Source organism: Lissotriton helveticus, chromosome 2_1 (assembly GCF_964261635.1).
Source record: "Lissotriton helveticus chromosome 2_1, aLisHel1.1, whole genome shotgun sequence".
Classification (NCBI taxonomy): Eukaryota; Metazoa; Chordata; class Amphibia; order Caudata; family Salamandridae; genus Lissotriton; species Lissotriton helveticus.
In genome coordinates this window covers 2,026,570,849-2,026,593,829 of record NC_136059.1, presented here as the reverse complement: position 1 = coordinate 2,026,593,829, position 22,981 = coordinate 2,026,570,849, and the positions used below count along the sequence as shown (strand labels likewise).

Here is a 22,981-nt window from a genome sequence, read left to right as displayed (position 1 = left end):
CCTACATTGGACACCTTTTACTACATCCCTGCACTTAACCCCCTGCTTTATTTAGCCAACTCCCCCACCCTACTGGAAGAGAACAGGGGGAAAGTACATGGGGAGGGGGTCGAGGTAGAAAGCTGAACACAGAGACCAGGCAGGCATGGGTAGGGATTGCCAACTGACCAGAGATGGCAGGCCAGCAAGGGCAGGATGGAGGGGGCAACGGCAACACAATGGATCAAAGAGGGCTACAGGTAGGGGAAGGGGTATGGCCACCAAGATGACCACTGAGGCAAGGCAGCAGGGTCAGTGGTAGCAGAATGGACCACAGGGGTACAATGGATCAGCCACAGAGAATGGAAGGCAGTTAGGATGTGGGCAGTGGTAGGGGCAGCAAGCTGCCCAGGGTAAATAAGTTGAAATGAGAAGGGGTAGCGCTTTGACCATGGAGGGCAGGGGCAATAGTGGCAGCAATCTGACAAAAGATGAGAGGTGCCATGGACAGTACAACATACCACAGAAGGCAGGAGGGAGAAGGCAGGGGCATGTACGTGGAGTACAGAGGGAAGGCTGGAATAGGTAGGGGCAGCAACCTGACCATGGTGGGCAGGTGGGAGGGGCAGGAACATGTACATGAAGAACTGAGGGTAGAAGGAGCAAGGAGGGGCAGCAAGCTGACCTGGAAGACAGGTACCAGGGACAATTTCAACACAATGGACCATAGAGGACAAGAGGTAAGGAGCAGAGGCATGCACACAGAAAACAGAGGACAGGGGAAGTGGGCAAGGTGCCGGGGCAGCAAGCTGACCAGGGGGAAAGTTGGCAGGGGCAATAGCAGCAAAGTGGGCCATGGAGGTCAGAAGGGAGAGGGCAGGGGTACACACATAAGAAACAGAGGGCAGACAGAAGGTGGCCAGGGACAGCAAGCTGGCCATAGAGAGCAGGCCGGAATAGGCAGGGGCAGCAAGGTTATCACAGAGAGCAGCAGGGAGAGAGCAGACGCGTGCACCTTGGGAACTGAGGGCAGGGTCAAGTGGACAGTAACCACAGGCTGATCAGGGAGGGCAGGCCCCAAGGACAGTGTCATCACATTGGACCAGAAGAGCATGAGGGTGGGGGCAGGTGCATTGACGGAGACAATGGAAGTCAGGGGTGATGAGGGCAGCTGCAAGGGCAGTAACATGACTAGGGAGGGCAGGCAGCAGGGGCAATGCTAGACCAAGGACCACAGGGGGCTGGGGAGTGCAGGGGGGCTAGGGGCAGCAAACTGACCAGGAAAGACAGGGCGCAGATGCAAGATTGAGGGGGCAAGGGCATGTACAGGCAGAACAGAGGGCAGATGGAAGGTGGGCAAGTGCAGAAATCTGACCACAGAGGGTAAGTTGAACACAGAGGGCAAGAGGGAGGAGCAGGGGTCTGCACATGGAAGATGGAGGGTTAGTGGGAGGGGAGCAGGGGGCATCACCAGTAAGTAAAAAACAATAAGATTAGTGGTATTTCACCTGTAGCCTCGGGCCTCCTACTTATCCTGCGCCTCTCATGTCTCTTCACAGTGCCAGGCCAGAGTAAAGTACAACAGGAATTTCTTTCCCCACTGATTCTGCAATGCCCCTTCCTATGGCTGTGGTTTTGCAAGGTAGTAGGTAGGGACAGTGGTAATCTCATTAATCCATTCATGCATTTCACTAATTACATGATGAGGCATTTACCAACTTTAAGAAAGTTATTCTTTCTCCTACAATTTGCCTTCATTTCATTGAACGTATTTACTTTAACATGCAGAGCACTGGGCAGAAATGATGTTGTGTCAACTTCCGTCTTGGGCCTTCATGATGCTTTGTTTTAATTAAACAGTCAGAGTCCCCTGGTCTCCACCAGTTCTAGTCAGCTGTTAGGCATTGGCCAAGGCAGAACGTAGCCCAACAGCTCTGGCGGAGGCATGGGGAGAGCCAACCACTGCATCTGAGCCAATCCTCCAGATTTGCTACAAACCTGGAGGGTGACGACTCTTCCAGCCATGATGCATACTCAGCCCTGTTTCAAGCACCAGCCTGATGACCTAGCAATTAGAGCCAATCATTATTTCAAAGATACAGATCTGTCTTGCCAACTTTTCTTACCTACATTGTTTCAACAAGCATGAGTCTGTTCACCTTGGAGACCAGCTGAGGATACGGGTATGGCCCAGTTCGAGATTTACACAATCTGCCCTGAATTTTCAGGGACTATTGAGAGATCACCAGACGCTACCAGGACCACAACGCTTTCCAAGGGTCAGGCCCCTCTTTCACGGCAAACCCATTCCAGGGTATCACGGCCTTCAATGAAGAAAAGAGAACTCTTCCCAGGATCCAGCCGGCTTTTCTGTGATGACTTTGTGTTATCGCAATAACCACCGCAAGGGCAGCCGTCTCTGTGCTTTGGGTTCAAGCATCTGAACCTGACTCACTTTTGATTGGCAGAGAGCATCGGAGACCATTGCCCATCCCTTCTAAATGGCGCTCACCCATCTCTTAGGACTGACTAACCCCTGTTCAACTGTTGTTCACATGGAAGCCTTCTCTACTTTGGCCAACAATGTTCATGTTTGAATATTTGCTACTACCTCCAAGATTTGCAACTGTGGCCGCTTCACCTGGGCCCTTGGCCCAGACATCTACGCACACCACAGTGGCCCAGCTACTTATAGTGGCTTAGCCCCCACACCTTGCAGCACAGGCGATGGCTGGGTATGGGACCAACGCTCCATTGCCATCCATTTTCAGGGCTACTTGATTCGGAAGGTGAGTTGTTACACACTCCTTAACGGATTCCGACTTCCACCGTCCTGCTGTCTGTATAAACTAGCAACATTTTTGCGGTCTGATGAGTTTTGGGAGCCTCGGTTCATCCCATAGCATCAGTTCTGCTTACCTAAAGTGGCCCACAAGGAGTTGTTATTCTGTGCCCAGCTCTACACTGGTGAGCTGGACTTTTTACCCATTTAACATTTGAGTATAGGTTGAGATTTTTTAGGCCTCAAGACCTCCAATCATTTGCTTTACCACATGAAACTGGGGTTTCCGAGCAACGCCCATCCTGAGGGAAACTTTGGAGGGAACCACCCCTTTCACCCCTATACCCAGGACTGATTAACACTTCAAGATCACTATGGACCTCCACCAGAATTTACTCTGGCTTGGCCCTGCCCAGTCGTAGTTCATTATCTTACGGTTCCTCTCACAAAAGATTATACACCACCACCCCAATAGAATGGGTGAGACAAGCTGGTGACGCACCCGGTATGAGGTTGTGGGAGGAACCCGCCCCACCCTACATGCACCAGCTATCACCTTCATTGCGCCACAGGGTATTGATCGACCCTCTAAGTTCTGCACATGTAGACTCCTTGATCTGTGTTTCAAGATGGGTCAGGTGGATAACTGGCATTACGGCAGACCCCTAGCACTGGACATGGGCTTCTTCGTGCAGCGCATGACACAGTCGGGGTTCACGGAGCACATTCCCTCTTAGTCAACAGTCACACTGGGAGCAGGAGGCCCCAACCCTCTTCTCTGCCGCAGTGCACACTGAGAGGGGTGAAGCGATTATCACGAGATGGTTTGACAGAAGTCAATCTCCTTCAGCCCCTTGGATAGAGTGAAGATGCTGCCGGGGGAGTTTGTACCACTCCCAGGCAGGGCTGAAAGCCACCTGCCATCCTGAAGCCTTCCCAGCCAGTTATGACGGGAGTTGTCATGATGCACCGCCGTGTTGAATCCTCTGGGCGGACTGCATGGACCCCACCCATTTACCACTAGATGATTTCATGCCCTGTTGAACTCTCTCTTCAAAGGTCTTTTCTACATTATCTTATAGTTCTTGTAAGCTATGCGTTTCAAGCCCATATTTAGCCTTAACTGTATTACATCACCTGTTTAGCGCTGCATTCCCAAGCAACCCAACTGTTAGAAGATCCAATATGCAGTGAAGAGGGGGCCGCTACCGGTCTAATACCATCTGTGGGATGTGTCTCAATCTGAATGACTTCGGCCTAAGAGCGACACAGGGGAGATGGCCTTCTGCTGTGCTCTTCCCTCTTCACTTGCCATTTCTGAAGGAAATCCTGGCAAGTTTATTTTCTTCCACTTTGTAATATGCTTCAATTCAACAGGTTGCCACGTCTGTTTGAGTACGTAATCATATGCTAAAGTATAGGGTAGCTAGACCAAGTCCCTGGCCCGCCAAAGGTGGGGCCTCTTTCGCACGGGTGGATCATGGTAGCACACCTTTCTTAGATCAGAAACCGAAGCCTGCAGAGCCCGCATAGAAACTAGACCTGTAGGCCGACAGGGGGCCTTCCCATCCCCAGACATAGAAGTGGGGTCCTGAGGCAGTGAACACTGCAGCTGTGGGACACCACAGACAGCCACACACAGCCCGTCAGCCTTGGATTTAAAGGCCGGGTCAGACTAGGAACGCACCTGCCTCACCATTGTGGGGAAGACCAAGCGTGCCGGCGGCATACCCCTGCAGTTGGACCAATGGGGAGACCTGCGATGGGTGATCAGAGGTCTGTCCTTTGGAGGACAAAGGGAGCAGAGCCTCCTACAACTGTGAGGTGCGGTTGTAGTCTACTGGCAAACTGATCAAGGAACCCATGTCTAGGCATATCCATCTCACTTGGCCGTCTAATTAAGAAAAGCACAAAATGATGCTAATAATACTTGAATTAACCTCAGCCATTTGCACTTACTTAGGCTGCATTACAGTTAATTGCTTTTGTCTAAGGTGTCACTCTCGACAGAGACCAATAATATGCAATTTAGACTTTGTCCTTGCTCCAGTAGGAAGAAACTAGCCTGAATTCTCTGAGCAAGACCCCTTTACACACGAACACAAGCAACCCCAGACCAGTTGGAGACTTTTGCGCCTCATACATAAGAGGCAGTTTGAGTCAAATGGCACATTAAGTTTGGAACCCAAATTTCATCACACTCATCACAGTTTGGATGTCTCATTTAGGAATTTTGGATATACAGTTTTTACAGTTTAAAAAAAAAGAGTAACTATTTATGAAGTGAAGTTATCCAAGATAAAGTATTCAATGAACATTAGCTTTTTGAAGTAGCACTTACTTCTAACAAGTTTAACAAGTATCACCATTTGGAGTGTATGTGTTTGCAGCTCTTTAAGCCTTTGAGTGATGAGATATAGTAAAATATAAATTCTTGCTCTTTATGGGGAAAATAAGCAGTTAATAACAGACTGAGCATGTGTTGAGCTCATAGCCAAATAATCGACTCATATGTTGACATGGGCAAGGCTGCATAGTGAAACTGCTAAAAAAAACTACTGATCCACAAGCCTTGAACATCTCTTTTGTGCTAAATCAAACTGTCCCATCTGATGGGCACCTTGAACAGTTTGGCAGGAGGAACAGGTAGTGAGTTGGACAAAGAAATGTCAGAAATATGCCATTGACTCTGAGTCTTACCTCATTAACAAAACCTCTCATGCAAATAAACTCCTTTGAAATCTACTCTGATAAATTCTTGTTTTGATATGAGTAAACATGGATCTTCACCCTCGATAGAGATTATTTTACCATTGTTAATATTAAAGGAGGTATTCTTGCGAATCATTTGAGGCTGTCTAACAGGATTCACAAGCACAGATGACATTTCACCATCACTGGATGAGGCAGAATTAATTCTCCTGCATCCAATGTTCAAGCCAAGGAACAGTCCTTCATACAATACAAGGGAGATGGTGTATTTAGTTTAGGTATTTGCTTCACACCACCAGTGGTATAAAGCACTACATTAATAGCTGTTGCTGCTTGTCTTGATTTACGATCATGCACTGAACGTGTGGTTGTTTTATGTCCTTGGTAAATACTTCAAGCAGTGAAGTGTCTAGAATTGGTCAAAAATATTTAGAAAAATATGTCATAATCTGTTGAAATGTTCTTACATTTCTCTAAACAAAAACTTTATGTGGGTAAGGCCTAAGAAATTCAGATATATGATGCTGACAATGTTTACTCATGTTTTTCGATTCCATGGCAAAACTAATGAAATAGACTATAACAGTTTACTCATTATTTTTTTCAACACTTGGATGTTTTTTCACCTCTCCACCCTCTTGGGTGCTGTGCTTTCAAGTTGTCAGCCTCCTAATACTGTAATCCTTGACAGCTTCTCTGTGCCTTGATGAGAGTTTCTGAAACTTCACCTATCACCCCTTAGTGCTCCTGAAAGCGCATAAGTGCTTTCCACATTGTGTCACAAGAAGAAAGAGACGGCCTCTACGGAGAGAGTGAGTGAATGGGAGTTGGTAAATTCCCTACAAGGACTCACTATTTAGAGGACTATGCCTGCGAAACATATCCATTTTATGTTTAAGGCTTTCTAGTCCTCATGGTAATAAGAGGCATCATTTTGCACTATGGGACTATGGGCTTGCGAATTTACATTCCTATTAGAAGTATAACTTAATGTTCCCAGCCAGCAAAATGATGTGGAGTATACAGCCAAGCCTTGCTGAAATTGTCACTCATGACATGGGATCACTTGGCACCTACAAAGGTGATGGCTGCTCAACCTAGCCTGCTGGGGGCTGAGCTACCAGTACAATACATTAGAACTGTAAGTCAGTACCAGGAGGGTGCCTGGCCTATGTTGCTATAGCTGTGTTGTGTCCACAACTCCTTCACCCCAGTCATTCACTTATTTTCGTGTGCTTCTTCACTCTCTGTCGCCGCAGTGTAATTTACAAAAATTCCTACGTTTGACCAAAATGTTCAAAGTAATGGAATTGAGAAATGTGCATTTTCAGATTTGAACTTTCAACTTTATAATACCTGCTGTGAAGCCTTGCTTTCAGATGGGGCTGCCAGAACCAAACGTGTGATAAATAATCGCGAATGTTAAATGATTAAAGTTTCTGTTATGGATTATTACTATTCCGGGCTCGTTTTGTATATTCACAGTATCTGTGCCAGAATCTTCAGGATGAAATGTTTGTTGGCTCGTTAATCAGTTTTCTGATTTTCCTATTAAAAGTTGGAGAGCGCTTGAAAGCAAATAATCTTTACTTTTGGAAAAAATGTGACTGCTTAGCATTTTGTACTTCCAAACTGTTAAAGAAATCCTGTGAACTTTTCATACACATGAACAGTTTCAATAGTTTATGATGAATTGCCACTTTGTTTAAGACGGGAGATGGGAATGCGTGCTTTGAATATATTTATATGGGTTATAAAATGACCCCAGACAGTTTAATGGTTGACCAGTGAAAATTGCTCAGTGCTTCAAGATTGCCCGCGCATGTCAGGAGACTTGGCTGGCGTTTAAAAGACAACGTCTGGATTACTTTTCTAGTTTCCAAAGACATGATTTGTATTTTAGCAAGTTTTACAGTGAAATTTAATGGATCGAAATTCCGAGGGATTGTATTCCGTAGACTGATTCTCACTAAAACAGCACTATAATGGATGTTGTTTGGTAAGGATGTTAGTCCCGTTGGTCAGAGTCATAGCCATGCGAGCTGGGTGGTATCAGGCACTGTGAGGGCAGGGACAGGCCTTGTTAAGGTCTGTCCCCCACGCCCCCAAATGCTCTCGTAACTGGCAGACTTGATGATGGAAACTACTGTAAGCCCTTTTGTAAATGGCGATTTTTAGTATCATAAACCGCTTCTGTAGATGAACCGGAGTAGTGTTAATCCCCTAAGGATGTTGGTGTTACACACTTCGGCCTGGTCTTCAAATCTGTACATTCAATGTTATGAGAAGTAAATTAGGTTCCACAAAAAGAACAGAGACTATTTCAGTTTCAAGCCTAGGGGGAGATTTACTAAGATTTTGTCCATGTTTGTGTCACAAAAGTGACGCAAAACGGCACAAACTTTTTTTTCTCCGAATTTACTTTCCAGCGCTAAATGTGTTAAGCACTGGAAATAACGTAAAAGTATTTCCAGTGCAGGTACTTTGAGGGGGTGTGCCAACGGTGGTGAATGGGTGTTCCCATGCAACCACCCAAGGTTTCTCACACCAAAACGCAATTTACCAAATACAGTAGATTGGGTTTAGCGTGAGAAAACTGCGACCTTTAAAACTAGGTACAAGGAAGGAGAAATGCTTTCAATTCCCCTTCCTTTTACGACTTTGCATGCGTGCTGCACTGGGCAGCATGGATACATAGTGCAAAAGATTTCCCTCATGTCTAGGCATATTATTGTGTACAGGAATGAAATCCTTTCTGTACAAAACCTATGCTGGACTCACACACACACACACACACACACATTAGCGCTATGGCGTATTGTGTGTGGGTGGCGCACGGCAGCTCTAATCAGCACCGATGGACTAGACTGTACACTGCAGATGTCTCTTGAATGCACTATTCAGTTAAACTTTTCATGATAATCACAATGAAAAGAAAACATTTGTTTAGATGGAAAAGAATGAAAAAGAACATCACTTTCAAAAATTAAAACATCTGTTTCCCTAGACACAAAGCAAAATGACAACCAATGCTAGACATTTTGATTTCAGGCCTACATTAACTATAATCAATCCTAACATGGATAAACACAATTTCTCTCTCCAAATAGCAGTAGCATGTCGATGTAGTAATGTTGCATAAACACAGGAAATGTTTCATATCAAAGCATTGTTCTCTACCTTAATTCAAATTAAATGCATTTACCTTGGAATGCAGAAACAGCACTAAAAAATAGGCAAGTCCAGGTCTTTACTATAGAGTATTTCCCTCATATATGATGTGAGTTTTGTAATTCCATTATATTTCCATTTAATTTTTTCTCTTTTGCAAATCCAGAACATTATCCTATCTGTTAACGCTGGCGTGCTGGGCTTAATATTGGTACTTCTGCATAACAAAATGTAGGCAAATTTGCTGGAATTTCACCCGTTTTGCACCTCTCTAGCTTTCACTGAGCAGTGTGAATAGACACTCCTCTGATATACAGCTGACAACACAAATGTGAGCAGAGAAAACACAAAGGGAAGGGAGCTATAAGCGGTGTGAATAAAAAGTGTTTACATAACCAATAGGTCCACTTCTTTTTTAATAATGAACAACCTTTAGATGTATGGTGTGCATATTTTTTTAGACTGTGTGCTTGTTTTCTTAGTTGTATTTCCTATTACATCCTTGTAAACTGTGTTTTATTTGTCAATTTCATTTTTTTAATGTTATTTCCTAAACAATATTGTCCCTGTAATATTTGTTTTTTTAAGTGAATTTCAAAGGCTTTTTAAATCATATTTGCTAACTGTAACCTATAACGTTTGAGAATGAGTGTTGTGTGAGTGCATAAGTATCTGACTGGGTGCGTTAGTGAGTGTGTGAGTGTATTAATGGGTGTATGAGTGTCTGAGTGGGTCTGGGAGTGGCTGCCTTAGTGTCTCACTGGGTGTGTGAGTGGGCGCATAAGTGTCTGAGTGGGTCGTGAGTGGGTGTGTAGCTGTCTCAGTGGGAGTCTGAGAGGGTGCATGAGTGTCTGAGTGGGTCTGGGAGAAGGTATGTGAGTGTCTCAGTAGGTTTGCAAGTTCCTCCATGAGTATGTGAGTCAGTGCGTGAGTGAGTGCATAAGCTTCTGTGTGGGTCTGTGAATGGGTGGGTCAGTCTCTGAATGGGTCTGTGAGTCAGTGCATGAGTCTTTGAGTAGGTCTGTGACTGAGTGTCAGAGATTAGGAGTGGTTCTGCAAGTGGGTGCATACATGTCTGAGTGGGTCTGTGAGTGGTGTATATGTCTGAGTGGGTCTGCCAGTGGGTGCATACATTTCTGAGTGGGTTGTGAGTGGTGTATATGTCTGGGTGGGGTTGTGAGTAGGTGCATGATTGTTTGAATGGATCTGTGAGTGTCTGTGAGAGTGTCTGAGTGCATGTGTGAGTGGATGCATGAGTGTCTGAGTGGGTCTGTGAGTGTGTGTGGGTGTCTGAGTAGGTCTGTGAATAGGTTTGTGAGTGGGTCTGTGAGTAGGTGTGTGAGTGCCTGAGTGGGTCTGTGAGTGGGTTTATCAGTGTCTAAGTGGGTCTGTCAGTGAGTGTGTGAATACCTGAGTGTGTGAGTGGGTATTAAGTGTATGTGTGGGTGTGTCAGTAGCTGTGTTAGTGACCAGGCCAGAACAGAACAGACACCTGCCCCTTTATCCAAAAAGATTTCGCACTTTTGCACAAAATATCTCCCAACTAGAGAATTTTCCACTGGGTAAATACTAAGTGCTGCCTCCTTGGGTAAATGTCCAGCAAGCATCCTACACAACAGCTGCATAATAGAGGATGAGGTGGGCATGTAATTTCAGCAATGTGATTGTTCCTCGAGTGACTTCATCCACAAATCTGTGATAACGAAAATCCTCATCAAGAGAAGATGATAAAACTACTAAGAGGTGCATCTCCACCTAACAGGGATACTTCCCTTTAACTAAATGAAGTAAGGGATTATTTGTTTGGTGGATATGCCTTCATATTCCTCTGCATAGAGAACATGTCACCAAATTCAGCGGGAAACGTGATCAAGGGCCTTTTGATATGCTGTCCATCAAAGTGGAAAGAGGCCAGGAAGACGTTTATATAGTACTGAGAGAAACTGGGCATGGGTAAATGGGCGGAGCTTGCTGATGATTTTGGGCATTTGCATACTTAGGGTAATAAAAAGGGGAGAATCTTGGACTCTGCTCTTGCCAGGAGACAACGAAAACGAAATGAGTCATCACGGTCACCCCAGATCAGCTTGTGCTCCAATAGATCAATGATGGAGTCACTTCCATTTAGCATTTCAGATAGTTTTTCAATGTGAAATACGAGAGGTGATACACTTGCATTGGCTTCACTAATGCTCAAGAAGTTAGGATCATTTATGGTTACTAACATGGAGCTTCAACTGGGCCACATGTTATGTTTATATTTGTAAGAGCTTCCCAAGGGTTAATTTCTGTGAAATGAGCACCAGGGCCAGAATGAAACTTCCCATTTCCCATTTCCCTATGGGAAATGGGAAGTTTTGCATATCCCTGAACGGGGTGCAGGGATTAACAGGGTGGCACCATAGGTGCCATCTCGGCCCCCAACTGGAGGACGCATGCAAAGGGTCCTGCTGGAGACCCAAATCACAATTTCCCGCACGGTTTTCATGTCAGACAGACTGGCATGGATACCATGCATAGTAATCCAAAGGGTGGAAAATCCCGCCTTTTGGGGTTAGGAGCAGGTTCCAACAGGTTCCAACAGGCTGACGGGCTCCTTGAGCCCATCGGAAGCCAGCCAGAATGACCAACCGGTGTCAATTCCGAACGGCTCATACATAATCAGCCGGTCGAAATTGAAACCGACGATGGGGGTAGGAAAGCCTCCAACCTACATCGTAATAGGTCCCTAAATGGTTTTCTTGCTTGTTTGCTTTGAGGTGCACAAGCAACATTACTCGCAGTACTGCCAAACAGAAGGCCTGTGCAGTTACATGTCAGTCCTCAAATCTCTTCCGTTTGTGCAGCTTAGTCCAACTACCAACTGAGAGCTTTAAGATGGCCCCAAAGAAGGATGCTGCCAAGAAGGTGGTCAGTGAGAACAAGTGACTTCCCACCAGTGGCATGTTGCCATTTTTGGACCACCACATTGTCTGCCTGATGCACTGGCCTCTGCGTAGCAAGCTAAGAGCAGCACTTCGGAATCAACAGCAGCAGCCCCAATCTAAGCTCAAGATGACGTCTGTCAGTGAGGCGGCCACTGCAATCCTGGTGATGCCGAGCAGCATTGGCACTTAATTTGATTTGTACCTTTCGCAAAGTAGTACCCAATTGTTTCAGGAAGTAGAGAAAAGTGTATAGCAGCCACAGCCAACAATAGTACATGTTCCTGATGTTGGAGCAGAATAGGAGGTTGAACTTCCTTCTGAACAAGAACCTCCTCTTTCAGAATCATTGGCCACAAGATCTGCAGCAAGGAAAAGGAAGGGTACTATTTCACCATCTTCTCCAAGCACCACTTCAAATGATGATGATAGGGATGTGGAGTTGACCCCGGCTGAGTCCAGGAGATGCCAGAAGAGGCAAGGGAAAAGAAAGGTTTCAGAAAGGCTTAGACTTACGGGAAGGGGATGATGAGGTGGATAACATTGACAAGGCAGTCATTGTGGAAGGTGACACAGAGGAGTCTGACATTGCTATTCAATCTACTCTGAGGGATGTGGCACAGGTAGCCCCACTAACCTCCATATTTGCACTGTCCCAGAAAAGACCTGTACTAGTAAGCACTACCTCAGTAGAAGTATGCACTGCAGAGAGGCAATCAAGGACACCCACCTACCTCCAGATTTTCTTCAGGCTTTGGCAGTGACACAGTTTAAAAGCACTCCTCCCCAGTTTAGGACGTTTTAAGGGTTAAGAAAGAGGGGGATTACATTGCAGCATGCACCGTTTGCACACACATGTTCATCAAGGTAAGCCTGGTACACATTATGGTACTGGAGGCCAAATGGCCCATAAGAAAAAACACCACAAAATCAAGTAGTAGGAGCACCTTAAAAAAATTACTGAACGTGGTTGTGGTGGTGAAGGTGAAGGTGAGGAGGAGAGCCGGGGAATATCAGCTACAAGTGCAATTATGGTGGGAGGTGATGATGAGGAAGAAGAGGTTGACATCCTCACACAAAGCAGCCCTGTCCCAAGCAGTATGCTAGCAGAATCACCCACCACAGCGACTTCCCAATGGCATAAAACTCAGAATCAACTGGAGATACCTTACATACAGTGACTGCCCCACTATGTCGCGCACTGAGTCTACCACTACCTACTTCTCAAAAGTCATCTATTGTAGTGTCCCTAGAAAAGAAGAAAAAAATACAGGCTACTATTATGGGCATGTTCAGACAGGACAGGCTTTATGACCGCAACCACCCAACAGCACATTTGTACAATGGGAAGCTGGCAAAAAAGTTAGCGCTGGACCTCCTCCTTTTTTGCTTTTGTGGAAAGAGTGGGATTCTTAGAATTTGTGGCAGCCATCTACCCGAAATGGAAGGTTCCAAGTCAGACCTGTTTTGCCAGAGTTTCTGTTTCAGCACTGCATCACTTTGTGCTACAATTGGTTGGACAAACTTTGCAGCAAAGTGTTGGTCACACTATCCACCTGACGACAAAAATATGTACCAGTTGTCAGGCGACTGATTACATGTGCATCACTGCACACTGGATCTCTTTTGTGAGGGTTAAGCAAAAGATATCTACAGGTCTTGGCCCTTAAGAAAGTTTTAAGAGCATTTGGTGGCATGCAACAGTGGCCATGTTCGCCATGGAAAAAGCGCATACAGCTGTAAACATCTTGGATGAATTTATCAGCAGGGCATAGAAATGACTGTGATCCAGAGGTCTCAGAATTGGATTTGTTGCCACGTACAATTTCAGTAACATAGCCAAGGCCATATCAGATGGTGGCTATTTCAGGCTCCTGTGTTTGGCCCATTGCATCAACCTGGTGGTGCAAGACTTTCTAAAAAAGGAAGACATAGTCAGCAACATATTGACCTCCTGCAGAACAATCTGTACTCATTTCTGCCATTCATTTGAAGCCCGGAAGCAGTTGCAGATTATTCAGTGTGCTAATAGAGTACCAGTTACTGCCCTCATACAGGAGGTGCCAACATGTTGGAACTCGTCCTATAACATGTTGCAACATCTTTTTGAGCAGTATGATCAGATCATTGACTATGTCTTTCAAAGAGGAGGGAATGCAGTTGAGAAAGCTATGGCCATGTATGCAGACAAATGTGGCCTAGTCAAATATCTGACACAGATGCTACTCCCTTTTGAGGTTTTCATGCAGGAAGTTAGCAAAGAGGGCAGTACGATGGACCAGGCTATCACGTTGCATCTGCTACAAGACCAGGGAAAGAAGGTGTCTGAAAGGTTCACACTGGCAGGTGTGGATAAAAACGCAAAAGCACATGCCTTGGTTTAGACCTTGGTCCTTTGCTTGGCTTTTAATATAAGGCTGCAACATGAAATTATCGAGGCCAAAGAGTACACCTGTGCCACACTACTTGAGCCACGGTACATAAAAATTCTGCCCACTTTCATTCCTTTTTCTGAAGGAGATGTTTTAAAATACAAGAGGTGGATTATAGGGCAAGCCAGAGACTTGGAAGAAGACGGCTGGAACTCCGAGTCCCACCCAGTAGTTCTGGGGTGCTGCCTTCAATTTCCAGAGAGGGCAGTCTTGTTTCACAACAGCCAACACCATCAACCAGAACACCGGCAACAATAGCAATAGAAGGACCAGACCCAACCTCTGCATTGTATTGGGTTCACCCGGTAGGGCGTATGTCCAGTGCAGAGGCGATGGCAAAACAGGTTGAGCAAGTGGAAGCACCAATGACCATCCACAGGATGTTCCAGGAGTATCTGGATATTCCAAAAGAGGTCTATGTGTATCGAAATCCATTGATGTATTAGTATGTAAAGATGCGCCAATGGCCAAAGCTCAGAAGGCTGGCAATTAAGCATCTGGCGTGTCCTGACACCAGTATATCTGTTGGATGTGTGTTCAATGCAGCTGGAGGGGTGGTCACAGTAAGAACGACCAGTCACTTGCCTCAAAATGTGAAGAGATTTACTATGATCAAAACGAACCAATATTTTATATTACACAATTATACAATTTCTGAAACAGAAGCACAGGAGGAGGAGAGTGATTCATCCAAAATGGAATCAAATGTATTAGCTGACCAACTTCCCAGACTAAGACTTTTCTCGTTGAACTCAGTTCTTTCTTTGCAACAAAACAAACAAAAAATAGCTACAGGAACATTATTAATTTTGTGTCACCTTTTTATTAGTCAAAAATATATTACTGGATTGCAGTTGGACCAGTGTGCTTTGAAGAAGCCTCCACAATTCCTTCATGACATTGGGGATAATGCCTGACCCCCTAGCATGCCCATTGCCTAATGCCATTTTGTATCACTTAGCACTAGACAGGCTCCCCAATAAAATATTTTATTATCTACAAGACTGCCTGCCAATACCAAGTTCCAATGTGTTGCATGCATCAAAGATGATTGAATACCTAATACCTGAACTACCCATGCTTGGATTGGATGAGATAACTTCAACTATTGTAACGGGGACTGACTGATTGTGTGAGTGACGATTTAAGTTGATTGATTACTCATATGGTGGCAGACAGTGAGGGAGGGTGTGTTGAACTGTAATTTGGGAACTTTCTTGAGATGATTAATATTGATTTGCATTGTTTGAGGCTTCAGTGATGGGTGCTAATTTTGTTCCCTGTAGGTCATCAGCACTTTCACACTTAGTCAGATTTAATTGCAGAGTGGTCTCCTTTTTCTGGTTCTTCAGAGACCAGACAGTCACTTTAGTTAACACACAAAAACATATGCAAAATACTACAATTCTGTTTCTCTACTTCTTCAACAGCAGTGCACTCCACGTCTATCTTGCCCGGGTCATTGTGATTCATGATGATGATGACTAGTCTGGGATGGAGTTACTCAGAGTCAGGAGGAGTATCATGGAAGAACTCAGGGTGGGAGCTTCAAGGCTACCTCATCAACAGCTAGCAATAGACCTGCAGCAGGCAGACGGATGCTGTCTTGCTGCCAGTGAGCTGTTTCATCACGCGCTTTGAAGAACTCCGTCTCCAGTTAGGAATCTTCTTGAAGTAAAGACCCATGCAGACAGACTCACGCTGTCACCGTATCTATACGTATACTGTATGTGTACCAGACACCGCAATTAAGGTACGGACATCTTTATGGCTCCGATTTGTCTAACACAGGCCACTGCTAGAGCTCCCCCTGTCTTCAGCAATCGAATTTAAGAGTTCCCCAACTTTACATCAGCCCACACAAGATAGGGTATGTCATAGCTTCATCATTAGTGTTGTGCTACTCAAGGATTGCCAGCCCCCACTCCCACTTGGGAACCCAGCTGGGTTCCCTTTTGAAAATCCTTTTCCCTTGACTATCACTCACTGTTGGCACACACTTCACGCAGCTGTGCAGTCGACTGCCCAGATGTCCCTATATTCCTATGTCCTGATGAGACCTTACACCACACAAAGGGTCGAAACGTCGTTGACAAAAAAGAGAAAAGTGAACCATTAAATCAGCATGTAATATTGTATATAGTTGCTGTTCATTATGTATAAATTTACAGATGTAAAAGTAATTTCTATGTGTTGACAGCGCACTACTAGTATTATTCAAACAATTTAACCAAAATAGTTCGTGCTCCTCAGGATTACTCCCTGCGCTGGAGTAATTAAATATATGAAAGGTTGCACCAACACAAGATGTGTTAGTGTCTCCCGGGGCACAGAAAGATGCTAGTATCCTGACAGAAAAGTTCTTCCAAATAAACTTCATTTTGTGTGTCTTGAAAGTATTTTATTCATACTCAATTCATCACAGTTAGTAAGACTTTATCATTCTATCCCATGTATAAACATCTGTGTTTATAGTCAAAACGAATATTTAATTGGATATTTCATCATTCCATTGCATTTCGGCAATAATGCCTTCATCAGGGAAATCTACAAAAGAAGAGAAAAAACGTCCTCAATTTCTACCCCATATTTAAATAAGATACAAAAACACCTTAATAGACCATTAACACATGTTAATATAGTCTGTATCTGTCATCCAATTCAATGGTTATTAACTGTTCAGTGAATCCAAAAATCATTTCCTCATTGTTTCTTGACCTGAACTAGTCGTGTTATACTAGGCATCAAATTATATCACAAAACTGCTTCTAGCACAGTAACAAGATCTTGTTTATACCCATGTCAAATAATCGGCTATTCCATATTGAAGTCACTGTGCATATACAAATAATTAAAGCGTACACGTTTAACATGTGTAGTTACGATATACATCGGCTCTATAACGTAACGCTGCACATTTACATCGCATATCAGCCTGTTTTTTCTAACGCTCACCTGCTGAGAATATAATTCTCCTGCGCGGTACGGTTTGACTTTATTTTACAATCGAACGTTAAACCAAGTAACCGTCGGACATGCCCTCGCCGGGGAAAGACGGCGTGTGACGTCAAGTTGAGGGTTGAGCTTAATATGTGAGTTCGCGCTGCAAAATAATTAAAAAGGGTTTTCCCGCACATCGTACAATAAAGATTTGCGCTTCAATAATAAGTATAAGTGTTGTTACAGGCATTTCGTGGATGCTGCCATAATAAATACAGGGAATAAGGAAACGGGCTCAGTGTTCCTCAAAGGGGAACAATGAAGATCGTGGTATGTGTAGGTACTAGATTCACATTCTAAATACGAACTACAACTGTAACGCTGTGAGTGGTTATCTTAGTGTTATAAACAAACAAATGTCCATTCAATTAAACCTATAAATAAAGTTTTTTCCCTACATGGTCAACGTCTGCACAATCCATTATTATTATGGGTAACCCAATATTGAACATCTAGCATTGATAAATAAAGATACAACAATTTACAGATAGCAATTAAATTCTGTTCTGTCATTCATCCCATTTGGCTTCAATGTTTGTAAATTGTATATCCAATAGTTCTCTCTTTTAAGCAAAGTTTTTTTGTTGTCTCTGTCAGCTCGCTTTTCCACTGTTTCCAACACGCAAGCTTTTATCTGGCTAATTTGATGATTAGCTTCAATGAAGTGGGTTGCCACACCAGATCTTAATGCCCTTGTTCTAATATTGCTTTTATGTTCATTTAATCTTATCTTTAACTTACGTTCAGTTTGACCTATGTACACCTTTCCACAAGAACATTTAATCATGTAAATAATATTCGTTGTATCACACGTGGCATTAACTTTCAAATTGATTTTGTGGCCCCTCATTGGGTGGGTAATTGTGTTTGCCTTGTAAGATGTTGTTATAATTTCCACAATTTCTGCATGGAATAGTTCCTTTAAATTTCTGTGCTTGTGGTAGGCTTGAACGTTGTTTGATGATTTCGCCCACATTTTTTCCACTGTTGAAAGAAAATATAGGTATTTCACAGAATTTTTTTTTATAATCTGATTCTGTTTGCAAAAGCGGCCAATGTTTTTTAATAATGCTTTTGTATTGGGGACTTACAGTTGAAAACTTGCTAACACAAGTGATTTTGGGATCCTTCACTACTTTAGTTGCTGTCAATAAACTCTTTCTGTCTCGGCTATTAGCATGTTCTATGGCTGTTTTCAATATTGTTTCAGGGTAACCCCTGTATTTGAAGCGTTGCACCATTTTTGCTGATTGGTTAGAGAATTCCTCAGGGTCTGAAATGATCCGTTTAACTTGCAGTAGTTGTGAGTATGGTAGGTGATGTCTTAGTGCTTGTGGGTGGAAGCTCTGATAAGCTAGCGGATTATTACGATCTGTTTTTTTTGAGAATACAGTAGTTTCAAATTTGTTGTCAATTTTCTTAATGGTAACATCCAAATAGTTGATGGTATTTTCATGCATTTCAAAGGTAAATTGTATTCTTGAATCAATTTGATTCAAATCCATAATATTACCAGCCAACTCTTCTATTGAACCTTTCCACAAAATGAATATATCGTCGATATATCTTAAATATAGACGTAATTGGTTTTGCCATTTGCTGTTGTTTAAGATGTGGTCAGTCTCATATTGATGCATAAAGATATTGGCGTACGCCGGCGCCTCCAAATTACCCATTGATGTTCCACTCTTTTGGAGATACCAGTGGTTTTCCCAGGTGAAATAGCTATGCATTAAGGTGAAATTCAATAGTTCCAGAATGAATATTTTCATGGATTCATCGTAGTTCATAATGAGGAATGCCTTCTCTACTGCTTCAATCCCCCCAAGATGGGGTATGGAGGTATTTAATGCTTGAACATCGATACTACATATTATCCCTTCTTCCTCTTTTGTTAATTTAATTGTAGCTAGTTTATTCAAAAAGTCAGTAGTATCTTTCACATATGATTCCATCGTGCTGACAAACGGTTGCAAATACTTATCAATGAGTTTTCCTACTGGTTCTTGTATGCTGCCGCAAGTGGAAACAATTGGACGGCAGGGTGGTTTTTTCAAGTCTTTATGGATTTTTGGTGTCATGTAGAACTTTGGTGGTTTAGGGTATTCAGTAATGAGATATTTTTTCATCTTTTCATCAATTGTACCTTTATCTATAGCATTCTGAATGATTTTCTGTAGGGTAATCTGGATTTCTGTAGTTGGGTTACCTTCCAGTTTCATGTACGTATTCTCATCTTGTAAGTGTATCCGTATTTGTGTCTGATAGTAATCCATGTTTAAAATAACAAGAGCTCCACCTTTATCAGCTTTTTGAAAAATGATACTTTTATTTTCCGCTATTGATTTCAAAGTAGCCTGTTCTTTTTGTGTCATGTTTTTTGCTTTGATGGATTTGTGATAATTGATTTTAGCTAGATCTTTCTTTACCAATTGTTCAAATAAATCAAGTGTCTTATGGCTTATGGGAGCCATATAGGAACTCCTACTGGTGAGACCTTTGAGGGTGTCCTCTCTAGGCTCTTGAGGTTCAGTAATGATGTTTTCAAAAAAGTGGCATAATCTCAGTTTTCTCATAAGTTTATAAAAACTTATTTCTAACTCCAACAAGTTTGTGCTAGCGGTAGGTACAAATGATGTTCCTTTCTGTAGGGTCGCTATTTGGAATTTAGAAAGCTTCACATCAGAGATGTTTATAACCAGGTTATTTATATTCTGTTCTTCTTCTTGTCCTTCTTGGACGTAATATTCTGTGTTTGCCGTGGATCCTTCTCTTTCTCTGTTGTGTTTTCGTCTCTTGGACCTCCTGGGTCGTCCCCTCCTGAAGAGCCTGATTCTAAAAAAGGCTGCGATGTTGTGCTAGTACTGGGTTGTGTTCTGGAAACGGTGGTTGACTTTCTTGTTGTTTCCGATGTATCCGTATCTGTGGACTAGGTGTCTGTTTGCGCCGTGTACGGGCAATTTTGTCGTTTTTTAGCATAAACTTCAGCCCAACTGTAAACTTCACCCAATTTATAGTCAATAGTATCTCTACGATACTTTCTTAACTTTCTTTCATTGACCTCCTCCGTATGTTTGCTGAGTTGCGCTTTAATATCTTCAAGACTTTTAGTCAATTCTTCTGCGGACATTGATTTTTCCAATTCTTCCTTCACCATTGAAATATCTTTATCTAATTCATCAAGAATTTGTGATAGTTCCTCAATAATTAACAGTATAAGGTCAAGAGAACACTTATTTAATATCGCAAACCATCTGTCTGTGAATTTCTTTTAATTTTTGCACAAAGATGGTTTAAGAGAGATCCTTAGGCCACGAGGAATCCGAGATGCTTTATGGTATCTTACCATTGTGGACGCGTGCAGGCATTGGTTGATTATTTTGCGTGATAGGTATAACAATTGTTTTATTTGTTGTTCTTCGGTCCTAGTGGTAGAATATTGTGTGGTTTCTTCGTTGATCAATGAGTGTATTCTGTTGATTTCTTCATTGGCATATGCAAATGTGTCTGCTCGGCTCTCAGTGAGATTTGTAATTTCTTCATACTGCATTTTTGCAGGTTGTGTGCCGCAGTCTTGTGGCAGGATGTAAAAGTAATTTCTATGTGTTGACCGCGCACTACTACTATTATTCAAACAATTTAACCAAAATTGTTCGTGATCCTCAGGATTACTCCCTGCGCTGGAGTAATTAAATATATGAAAGGTTGCACCAACACGAGATTTGTTTGTGTCTCCCGGGGCACAGAAAGATGCTAGTATTCTGCCAGAAAAGTTCTTCCAAATAAACTTTATTTTGTGTGTCTTGAAAGTATTTTATTCATACTCAATTCGTCACAGTTAATAAGACTTTATCATTCCATCCCATGTATAAACAGCTGTGTTTGTAGTCAAAACGCATATTTAATTGGATATTTCATCATTCCAATGCATTTCGGCAATAATGCCTTCATCAGGGAAATCTACAAAAGAGAAAAAACTTCCTCAATTTCGACCCCATATTTAAATAAGATACAAAGACACCTTAATAGACCATTAACACATGTTAATATAGTCTGTATCTGTCATCCAATTCAATGGTTATTAACTGTTCAGTGAATCCAAAAATCATTTCCTCATTGTTTCTTGACCTGAACTAGTCGTGTTATACTAGGCATCAAATTATATCACAAAACTGCTTCTAGCACAGTAACAAGATCTTGTTTATACCCATGTCAAAAATTTGGCTATTCCATATTGAAGTCGCTGTGCATATACAAAGAATTAAAGCGTACACGTTTAACATGTGTAGTTACGATATACATCGGCTCTATAACGTAACGCTGCACATTAACATCGCATATCAGCCTGTTTTTTCTAATGCTCACCTGCTGAGAATATAATTCTCCTGCGCGGTCCGGTTTGACGTTATTTTACAATCGAACGTTAAACCAAGTAACCGCCGGACATGCCCTCGCCGGGGAAAGACGGCGTGTGACGTCAAGTTGAGGGTTGAGCTTAATATGTGAGTTCGCGCTGCAAAGTAATTTAAAAGGGTAGTGCCACCACACAGGAACAATTTTCCCATACATTGTACAATAAAGATTTGCGCTTCAATAATAAGTATAAGTGTTGTTACAGGCATTTCGTGGATGCTGCCATAATAAATACAGGGAATAAGGAAACGGGCTCAGTGTTCCTTAAAGGGGAACAATGAAGATCGTGGTATGTGTAGGTACTAGATTCACATTCTAAATACGAACTACAACTGTAACGCTGTGAGTGGTTATCTTAGTGTTATAAACAAACAAATGTCCATTCAATTAAACATATAAATAAAGTTGTTTCCCTACATGGTCAACGTCTGCACCATCCATTAGTATTATGGGTAACCCAATATTGAACATCTAGCATTGATAAATAAAGATACAACAATTTACAGATAGCAATTAAATTCTGTTCTGTCATTCATCCCATTTGGCTTCAATGTTTGTAAATTGTATATCTAATAGTTCTCTCTTTTAAGCAAAGTTTTTTTGTTGTCTCTATCAGCTCGCTTTTTCACTGTCTCCAGCACGCAAGCTTTTATCTGGCTAATTTGATGATTAGCTTCGATGAAGTGGGTTGCCACAACAGATCTTAATGCCCTTGTTCTAATATTGCTTTTATGTTCATTCAATCCTATTTTTAACTTACGTTCAGTTTCACCTATGTACACCTTTCCACAAGGACATTTAATCATGTAAACAATATTCGTTGTATCACACGTGGCTTTAACTTTCAAATTGATTTTGTGGCCCCTCATTGAGTGGGTAATTGTGTTGCCTTGTACGATGTTGTTACAATTTCCACAATTTCTGCATGGAATAGTTCCTTTAAATTTCTGTGCTTGTGGTAGGCTTGAACGTTGTTTGATGATTTCGCCCAAATATTTTCCTCTGTTGAAAGAAAATATAGGTATTTCACTGAAAATTTCTTTGAAATCTGATTCTGTTTGCAAAAGCGGCCAATGTTTTTTAATAATGCTTTTGTATTGGGGACTTACAGTTGAAAACTTGGTATCTCCAAAAGAGTGGAACATCAATGGGTAATTCGGCGGCGCCGGCGTACGCCAATATTTTTATGCATCAATATGAGACTGACCACATCTTAAACAACAGCAAATGGCAAAACCAATTACGTCTATATTTAAGATATATCGACGATATATTCATTTTGTGGAAAGGTTCAAAAGAAGAGTTGGCTGGTAATATTATGGATTTGAATCAAATTGATTCAAGAATACAATTTACCTTTGAAATGCATGAAAATACCATCAACTATTTGGATGTTACCATTAAGAAAATTGACAACAAATTTGAAACTACTGTATTCTCCAAAAAAACAGATCGTAATAATCTGCTAGCATATCAGAGCTTCCACCCACAAGCACTAAGACATCCCCTACCATACTCACAACTACTGCGAGTTAAACGGATCGTTTCAGACCCTGAGGAATTCTCTA

General features: G+C 42.5%; 1 pseudogene; it reads right to left on the bottom strand.

The window, feature by feature from the left end:
- Nucleotides 1-2,121: 2,121 nt before the first annotated feature.
- LOC144820812 (28S ribosomal RNA) lies at nucleotides 2,122-4,139 on the bottom strand (annotated as a pseudogene).
- Nucleotides 4,140-22,981: the final 18,842 nt, after the last annotated feature.